The sequence below is a fragment of the Fragaria vesca genome, linkage group LG6 (assembly GCF_000184155.1).
Source record: "Fragaria vesca subsp. vesca linkage group LG6, FraVesHawaii_1.0, whole genome shotgun sequence".
NCBI lineage: Eukaryota > Viridiplantae > Streptophyta > Magnoliopsida > Rosales > Rosaceae > Fragaria > Fragaria vesca.
Window position 1 is genome coordinate 27,552,942 of NC_020496.1, and position 9,663 is coordinate 27,562,604.

A 9,663-nucleotide genomic window follows, 5' to 3' on the forward strand; every position below is an offset into this window, starting at 1 on the left:
ACACTTTGCAACTTAATTTATAGGCAACTTGGAGACTACAAAAAATTATGTGGCTAATAAATCCGCGCCTGAAAAAATGTATAGCTGAAGCATATATTACGCACGAGTGCGTCACCTACATGAAGTTGTATTTAGGAGCGTTGAAGGAAACTCCGCAAACCATACCGGTAGATGTACCGAAGTTCAATCTTTCCATACTGTCACGCCCTAAACTGCACCTCTTCAGTTTAGGCACGTTACAGTGCCGTGAGTCTCAAAAGGAGAAACACAAGGCAATTAATAAAAGAAAGCATTTAAGAAAAACACAACAGAAGCGTAAAAATATTTTGAGGTGTAAAATCTTTATTTAATTTGCTAAAGGTAAAGTAATTTTTCTAGAACCTGATACAATGGACGTTACGAATTAATGAACTCAAAGGAATACAAATTGCAATGAGAGTCTCACAAGACAAAATCATATCAAGATTTGACTCTTCTATTCGCGTAAAACTTGATATAAAGAATGGCCAGTAATTAACAAACTTCATGAATAGAATCACATATGAGATTATAACAAGGCCAATATAACAGATTTTAAACATGTAACTCGAGTCTAAAAATAAACAGGTAGGCACAAAAAACAAATTACCAATCCCAAACATGCACACCCCAACTTCTCGCTATTATCCCGTCCCAGTGCATAGTATCTGCATCCACAAACTGTTGTAAGGGTGAGCTTTCGTCCTCGCTGCTCAAGGAACTCTTGAAACAGATAAAGAAATAGTTTCATAGGGCCTAGTATAAAAACAAGTTTGAATCCAAATATTTAATGAACGACAAACTTTTAAAAACATTTCTATGATCAAATAAATGCGGCGCCATAAAACTGTAACTGATGGCCGGTTCTTTTTAGACCCACTACCCAACTTACCTCACTATATATGTGTACAACAGGTAAGTGTAGCGAGAGTGTCCACAAACGCCCTATTGCCTAGAAGCAGTGCCACTCCACAAAGGATGTAAGACACTCTTCCGTCCATGAAGGCCCCTCCGGAGGTTTAGGGGATCAAACCCAAGGTAGTCACTATGCTCCTCTCACTCTCAAGCCATCAATATCTCACAACATCGGTTACCATATTTTTATCGGCTAACCGGATCATGCAATATCATATACGCATAAACATTTTATAAAACAAATATCATTAATCAAGGGAGTTCCGGGTCCCCTACTTGGAATCCGTGGCTTTCCTCGCGAACTCCCAAAACCACGAGCCTTCTGCTCCTCGGGTAACTGGAGTCCCTAATGTCCAACATTTCAGTCGTTAACAACTCATTAAACAAGCATAAGCAATCACGATGACTAATTATTATTCGTCAAATCAACTTTTCATGTTCTGACCAGATTGACCAATTTCACGATTAGTTTCGATTAACAAATACTAATCAATATCAAAATACAATCCAACATTTACTTTACTTTCAAATCTCGTTGCATAGTAATATTATAAAAATTACTATGGACACCCATTGTATTACTTCCTACTTTCCAACATGAGTATCTCAATTTCATGTCTAATACCTTTAACATAATCACTTCAATAGCAACTTATAAACTGATCACAGAATTCATGTTATGGAACTAGATATCAAGAACCCAAACCAATTCTCGTTCATAATGGGTATAATTCCCATTCAAAGTCAATAATAACAAATACAATTCATCACTATTACTTTGATACTAATTCGCATATTCAACAATTCGATTTGCTATAACCAGAGTAACTTGACATAAAGTCTATAATAAGTTCCAATCCTCTTTTCCATTCCCTTAAACTCTCTGTACAAAGTCAACATCATATTCATCACTTCTAACAAACTCAACTCAGCCTTATACCTTTAAGCATCATAACCATGCTCACAGTAAAACCAATACAACTCATATATCATCATTATCAAAACGCACAAGCCACATGATGGAGCTTTACACAAGCTGTGATCATGATCTAACAGTAATAACACTTAATCAAAAACCATAACAATGGCTTAGTATAATTGGCATTCAAATCCCCATGTGGACACTAGCCTTGGATGATCACAGATTCACCAACTAAACTTAAATAAAAATTTTGGATACTTATATAATCAGTCTAGATCAACACAAACAATCCAATATACAATTACATCCAACTGAACAACTCCAAATCTATTTTCAAATTTACCTTCGGTGTCAAAAGGGATCAAGGCAGAAATCCCAATTCCCTGGTCTTCACTCAGTCAAAGAACACAGCAGCACCCAGTGTGTGAGTTAACTTCCTTTCTTCCAATACAGCGATTTCTCCTTGTCCTTCACACAAACAGTAACCACTCAACATCTAAACCATTACCAAACTCATAACCAAATTATCAGTTTCCTCCTTACCTTAATATCACATTGATCATAACAGAACCGAATCCTCAATTCTTATTCTTGACCAAGAATACAATAGCTAGGACCTGATTCCACCTTCAATCTCCCTTTGTCCAATTCATCTTTTGATCAACTGTGTGTGAAAGAACAAAACAAGGACTCAACACCAAGTATCAAACAAATAATAGCCCATGGACTAGTTTCTAAGTTACCTCAGACAAATTGAATAACAATAGGTTCAAGTCGTGCTTGTTCTTCACTGAACCAGAATTTGACGTCCATCAATTCTAGTTTAGCTGCGGTCAATCCATCCACCAACACAACTGAGATGAAGCACATGCAGCCCGAACGGTGGCCGGATGGCAAGGATGGCGTCGAAGGTCGACGTCGGTTTCTCTGGTTTTCAGGAAGAGTCGAGAGACAGAGAGAGAAGAGGAGGAAAGGTGGTCCTCACAAAATTGACCAAGTCTCCCTGTAAAAAAAAGAAAAAGCTCCACCGCCCTTTTAATTTTTGGTGGCCCAGATCAAACGGTGATAAATTCTACGACCCAAATTGCACCGCTACAACTTTCTTTTTATTTCATATGAATCGCTAGGAACTTTTAAAAATTCAACGAAAATTCTCACATACTCTTCGTACCATGTACTTTATTATCCAACTATTAAGTCATGATCTTGACCTAGTAAAAATTTCTGAAATCTCCTCGAGCACATTTTAATACCATTGAGGTCGGAACTATTTACCAAAAGACCTCAAATTAAGCTGGTCAAATTTTTCGGGTGTTACACATACTCTCCAGTGATGTTGAAGTTTATAGAATTTTGCCAGACTCCTACAAGTTGAAACCACATGAGCTAGTCATTGTCCACTGGTGGGTATTGATTAACTGTCCAGAAGTTGAATACTGGAAAAACATCAATCTATATTGTCCAGACATTTAAGGTGATCTCGAGTACCACAACAGGGAGTTCGCAAACTATTTTGGCGGCTGGGTACGTAATTCAATATTTCTGTACGTATTTATGTTTATTGCATAATTATCCATAGTTACAGTTGAATGGTTGGTTGCAGATAAACCATATTCAATTTGATGGTCACCCAAATTGGTCGCATGAACTAAGACTTCTAGCGATGAAGCCGATAATGTCAAGAGTTTATCCGATGTGCAAGGTGAATGGCGTGCAATTTATATGTGAACAGAGAGATAGCAGACGGAGAACACAGAATTCTGGGGTGATGGCGCATGGTGGGCGGAATGAAGTTGACTATTACGGTGTTCTCCATTTAGTGGTGGAACTCGTTTATGGGCAAGGTATGACAGTGCACCTCTTCAAGTTTAGATGGTTTGATACTAGGCCGCAGAGCATGAAGACCGGTCAGTACGGAATATTATTGGTGAACACTACTACAAGTTGTTACGAAGATGACCCGTTTGTTTTTGCCACATCGGTAAAACAAGTGTTTTATCTTGATGATCTTGCTAAGGGTGACACGTGGAAAGTAGTCAACTTTGTGCACCATCGAAACATTTACCGGGCGGCTACACTTGGAGAGGCCGAAGACTAGCTAGGAAGAAGTTGTTGCGTATCAAGAGCCCAATGCAATAGGTATTCTTAACTCCTCTACCGTTCGCCTTAATAATTTTAAAGCGGGTCGTTCGGTGCGAATTCGTGATAAAGAGCCAAGGCTTATTGATGTTGATCCTAATCAAGAAACAGACGAAGACTCTGACGATGAGGAAAGACATAGATTACCGGAAATTAATTCTGACACCGAAGAAGACTCATCGGATGATTCTGATTACGAGCCTTAGTTTTAATTTAGAGGACGTAATTCATTAATTTGTAATAAAAAAGAATGTATTATCTTTATAGTTTACATACGTTGAATTCATATTTCTGTTATTTTATATGAATTTTGGTGATATATGAACATGAAGTTAGTATGGTTTACATTAAACCTTCTGTTTTTTTAATGTATTTTTTATACTTTAGCTGACGAAATATACCATAATTCGTCGGCTTAAACCATCTTAGCCGACGAATTATAGTATATTTCATCGGCTAAAACCATCTTAAATAAGTCATAATTCGTCGGCTAAGATGCGGTTAACCGACGAATACCCTAATATACGACTTGTTGCGTCTCATCGATTTGAAACTATTTTCAGTTGAAGGTCCGGCCAAAATACGTAATTTAGACGGCCCAATGACCTTTTCCGTGCGTTTAGGGGTTTGACTTACGGGATTAACCGTCCGGATCGAGCCCTTAACCTTGTCGGATCAAGTTGAATTTTTTTCCCATACATGTATTTTATCATGATGGTCAGATCAGACGGTCGGATTTTCGTTTCTCAAGTTTGATCATCACAATTACAACATGCCTACTAATGTTGTCTAACTTGTTTACAAGTGTTAAGTAAATGTTCCGTTTCAAAAACAAACTATACGTAGAACCTTCAAACGCAAAAAAGTCCTGAAATAAGATATGACCAGAATGGGGAAATACGTCTACGGTTGAAAAATCACGGTATTCTTGTAAATTCTCGGTGCCGATAGTTGCGGTCAATGCAATTTTCCATTCTTTCTCCCTATGGGTAGCCCTATCTTCGGTGGTTATTTTCCGTAAAGTTTTTATACGACTTGTTGCGTCTCATCGATTTGAAAATATTTTCAGTTGAAGGTCCGGCCAAAATACGTAATTTAGACGGTCCAATGACCTTTTCGGTGCGTTTAGGGGTTTGACTTATGGGATTGACTGTCCGGATCGAGCCCTTAACCTTGTCGGATCAAGTTTAATTTTTTCCCATACATGTATTTTATCATGATGGTCAGATCAGACGGTCGGATTTTCGTTTCTCAAGTTTGATCATCACAATCACAATGTGTCGAATGTATAAAAAGTGCTATAGCCGACGACATTATTGAAAATTCGTCGGCTATAGTTGATAAAATAAAATAAAAACAAATAAATTGAAAATATTAAATAAAAAGTACTATAGCCGACGAATTTCATTACTTTAGCCGACGAATTTCAAAGGTTTAGCCGACGAATTTCAAATGTTAGCCGACGAATTTCAAAGGTTAGCCGATGAAGTAAAAATTTCGTCAGCTAAAATTATAGGGTATATAATTAAACCCAGCGCTCGACAGCCTCCACAGCGCTCCAAAAAACCCTAAACCGCCTCCTCATCTTCGTCTGGCATCTACAGTCTGCTCGCCCGCCTCGTCGTCGCCTGTTCGGCTACTCTGCTGCTCAGCTGTAGAGTGCAGACCACTGAGAACTGATCAAAGGTTCGTCCTTTCTGGTATTTTGCTTCATCTTGATTGTGTGGTTTGATCGTTTTTTCAATTGAATTTGGACTCTTTTATGTTTGGGAGTTTTGCTTATCTGTTGTGATTGGTCAAGTTTGTTGCTTGTTGTGTTTGCTGTATTGAGTAACTAGTGATTATATATCTTTCTAGTCGAATGCTAACTTAATCGTTAAGATGAGTAAGGTACCGAACTGGAAGTTCTAAAAGTAAAAATGAGGATGTGCTGATTCAAGCAATTAGGACATTACATGATGCAAATTTATTGGCTATGAATTACGTGCAGATTTTTTGGGTTAAGAATTTGTCAAAGTTTGAATGTGAGAAGTGAAATTTTCTAGCTTTGCAGTTGTCTGCTGCTTCTTCTTGCAAAGACTGACTTGTGTAATGCAATATTATTTTCACCGCGCTCCATAGCTTTGCAATTGTCTGATGAGTTTCCAATTCGCTCCTATATACAACATGGGGAACAATTGAGTAATAGATAGTAGATGAATTAACGAGCAACATTGAATGAGTTTTAAAGATATGATAAATGGGCTCTAATGTTGATAGAAGAACTGACAATAGTGAAAAATGAGTATAGGAGAAATGGAGAAGCTGCCTACTAGTTTATTTATTTTTTATTTCCTAGTATGGGTAATGGCTGCACAAGTAAATATACCTCTACTTGAGGGTTTTTTTCTCCCAAAAACTGTATAGGCTGGAGCCTATACAGCCTAAAGACTTCTATCCGCCCATGTCTCAGCCTTGATTCAAATTAATATTTTAAACAAGATGAGCGGTAATTTTAGATCGAAGAAGGGTACGAAGGGCCAAAGGTCCGAATCGTCTGAGGGAACCTCTAGCAACCCTCAAACGTCGTTTCGGGACCCCATGACAGCCAGACGTGCCACCCTTCTAGAGACGGCGCAGAGGCAGCCGAGCGTTTCCCATTCCTCGAGGTAGCTGGAGGTGCCCCCTTCATCGAGGCAGCCGAGCGTCCGTCATTCCTTGAGGCAGCTGTGGCCTCAGACCTAGACGGAGGTGTCTGCACCCCGTATGCCTGAGATACACCGGGTGCCCACTCCGGGTCCTACTGCTTCGGATGGTGGGTCATCTGGGGTACAGATGCCGCCGCCTCATCTGTTCCTTAGGCGGATGATACTGGCCTTACCTGCAGTCGATGACTCAGGGACGCCGATTTATCCACTACCCCCGCCAGTGCTCCATCAGCGGCGTACCGGTTCGTGCCTTTTGATACGCTCTTATCTCCGCGAGGGTGTCATCATCGGCGACGGAGACGGAATCCGTCGAGTCCGCCGCATCGCCCTCAGGTAATGAAAGATGAATGATTTGTTTTCTTATAATTAATAATAAAGGGTCTTCGATTTTAATAATCAATTTGATTTATCATGTGATAGGCATTGTCGGAGTGAAGCCGACAAAGAAGAAGAGAGGCCTCGTCACAGGGAAGGCTTTCGAGAAGTATTGATGGGGATGGCCATATAGTATCGGGCGGGAAGTCGAGGACGTACTCCGGCTGCGTGGGAGCGCTCATTAGGGATAGAGTCCCTATGTTGTGGTCAGACTGGGGCGAGGTCCCACAGGAGGTTAAGGACATGGTCCACAACGCGATGTCAGTGAGTTTACAAAATGCCTCAATAATATTATGTATTACATTGTTGATTTCTCGAAAAACTAAACTAATAAACGGTTAAATGCAGGTGTGGTTTGACGTTCCCGAGCACCTGAAGAACAGCTGGGCGGACGTTGTGCATGGGGGAAGATACGTTGGGAAGTTAATGAAAAAACAAAACTGTATGTGATATTAATAATATTTCTAATATTTTTGTTGTATCTGTAGTTACAAGGAGTGGAAGAACGAGTTGCGGACCCACTAGGCTACGCACGGGAACGCACGTTCTGGTACCCCTGCTGAGTTTCAGTATAGGGAGTACGAGTGGCGTTGGCTTCTGACATCAGAATTCAACAACCCTCATAAACAGGTATTTAAAAAAATTAATTAGTTAATTTGTCATTAAGCACGTCCGTTTTTAAATATTTTACTAATAGTTTATTTTTGGACTAATTTTAGTTTACCCCTATCAACTTTAGGTCGATCATCATGTTAGTCCGTATTCTTTCAATTTCATCAAAAACACCCCTCAACTCCCAATTTTCATCAGCCGCGCATGTCCAAACCTCCAATCTTCATCCAATTCCTCTGTCAAGTGATGACTTGATATCAAGAAGAATGTCAAATTCTGAAAGTTCCCTTTCGGACCATTTTTCCCCCATATCGATACACATCTTCGTTCCCATCACATCCCCCTAACTTTAGTGATTTTGGTGGGATTGAATGCAATTTGTCTATTTTTCCTTTTTTCTTTCTTCTTGATATCAAGTCATCACTTGACAGAGGAATTGGATGGAGATTGGAGGTTTGGACATGCGTGGCTGATGAAAATTAGGAGGTGTTTTTGATGAAATTGAAAGAAGAAGGACTAACATGATGATCGACCTAAAGTTGATGGGGGTAAACTGAAATTAGTCCTTTATTTTTTCTTTGAATGTCGTTTCCCGGGCGAACGCTCAGAACCGACAACGCAACACAAGGAACCATCATGCTGGTTCTAGACCGTTCGCTGTCTTCATGGACGAGGCGGCCAGGGAACATCCAGAAGTCAACCGGTACGTCTATACGTATGAGAAGGCATATCCTGACGCCCAGGAGGATATTGTAAGTCATCTTACGTTTTTAAATTTTAAATTTTACTTATATATATATGTCAAAATGGTAATTAATCATTTTTTTCCTATCCAATTAGGCGAATGTGAGGGAGGCTAGTGACGAGGTGATGAGTGCTATAGTGAGGGAGGCATGGCCGGACACGCAGGAGGAAGAGATGTCTGAAGCCATGTCCCGGATCAACACTTCAAATCCGAGGGTTAGGGCGAGGATCATGGGCACAGCCTTCTCACCGCGAGGAAACAACTTCTATTGCCGGGGTCTAGGAAATAAGGGCGAGAGGGTCCTGAAGACCACTCCAGGATTTCAACGAAAGGCAGCCTCGACCAGCAGCAGGACGACTCAGCTAGAGTCGAAAGTTGAGAGACTATAGGAACAGCAAGCTGCTCAGGCTGCCGCTCATGAGGCCCAGATCGCCCCCTAGACAACCTATACTGCCGCGCAGACGGCCTATACTTCCGCGGTATTTGCCACCCAGCAGGCCCAGCAGCAGCAGATGTTCCAGTACTTGCAGGAGTTTACAGCTGCCCAGCTTCAGGGATTTCCGGCTCCGCCCATGCCTACGCCTATACCGTTACCTCAGCAGCCGCAACCTCCTTCGCAGCAGCCCCCAGAATCGGATCTTGATTTAGACGATCTAGATTTTGTGTAGTTGATCAATTATATAGTTTTATGTGCTTGTTGTTGGTTATATGGAATTGTTTTGGTGTATTTTGCAGTTTGCTTGGAATGGTAATTTAGAAATTTCAGGTTTTTTGTTTTACTGGAATGGACTTATAACCGATGAAACATGTAAGATATTCGTCGGTTATAGTATTTTTAATTTTTTTTATAAGGTTTAGCTGACGAATTACGGCATGGTTCGTCGGGGGCTAAACTTTTCTAAAGCCGACGAAACAGACTATATTTCGTTGGTTATAGTTATTTTTTTAATTTTTTTATTACATACTTTAACCGACGAATATCTTAAATATTTTGTCAGCTAAAGTCTTAGACTACGGTTGACGAAACATTTAAGATATTCGTCGGCTTAATTCTGAGACAATAGCCGATGACGTCTTTTTCGTCGGCTAAATTCTGAGACAATAGCCGACGACGTCTTCTTGTTTCGTCTGCTAAAGTCATTGTCGACGACTCTTTCCTGACAAAACCATAACCGACGAATTTATCTAACAGGCCGACGAAACTATATTTAATTGCTTGTCTTGGTAGTGTTTCCTATGATGTTAGCATT

General features: G+C 40.2%; 1 non-coding gene across 1 annotated transcript; it reads right to left on the reverse strand.

Moving 5' to 3' along the window:
* Positions 1 to 615: 615 nt before the first annotated feature.
* Positions 616 to 2,777, reverse strand: LOC101298626. Its single transcript, XR_185015.1, has 4 exons — positions 2,599 to 2,777; positions 2,399 to 2,519; positions 2,199 to 2,323; positions 616 to 1,279 (listed from the first exon to the last, which is right to left on the reverse strand). It is a non-coding gene; the product is annotated as an uncharacterized LOC101298626 (transcript).
* Between the last annotated feature and the right edge of the window lie 6,886 nt (positions 2,778 to 9,663).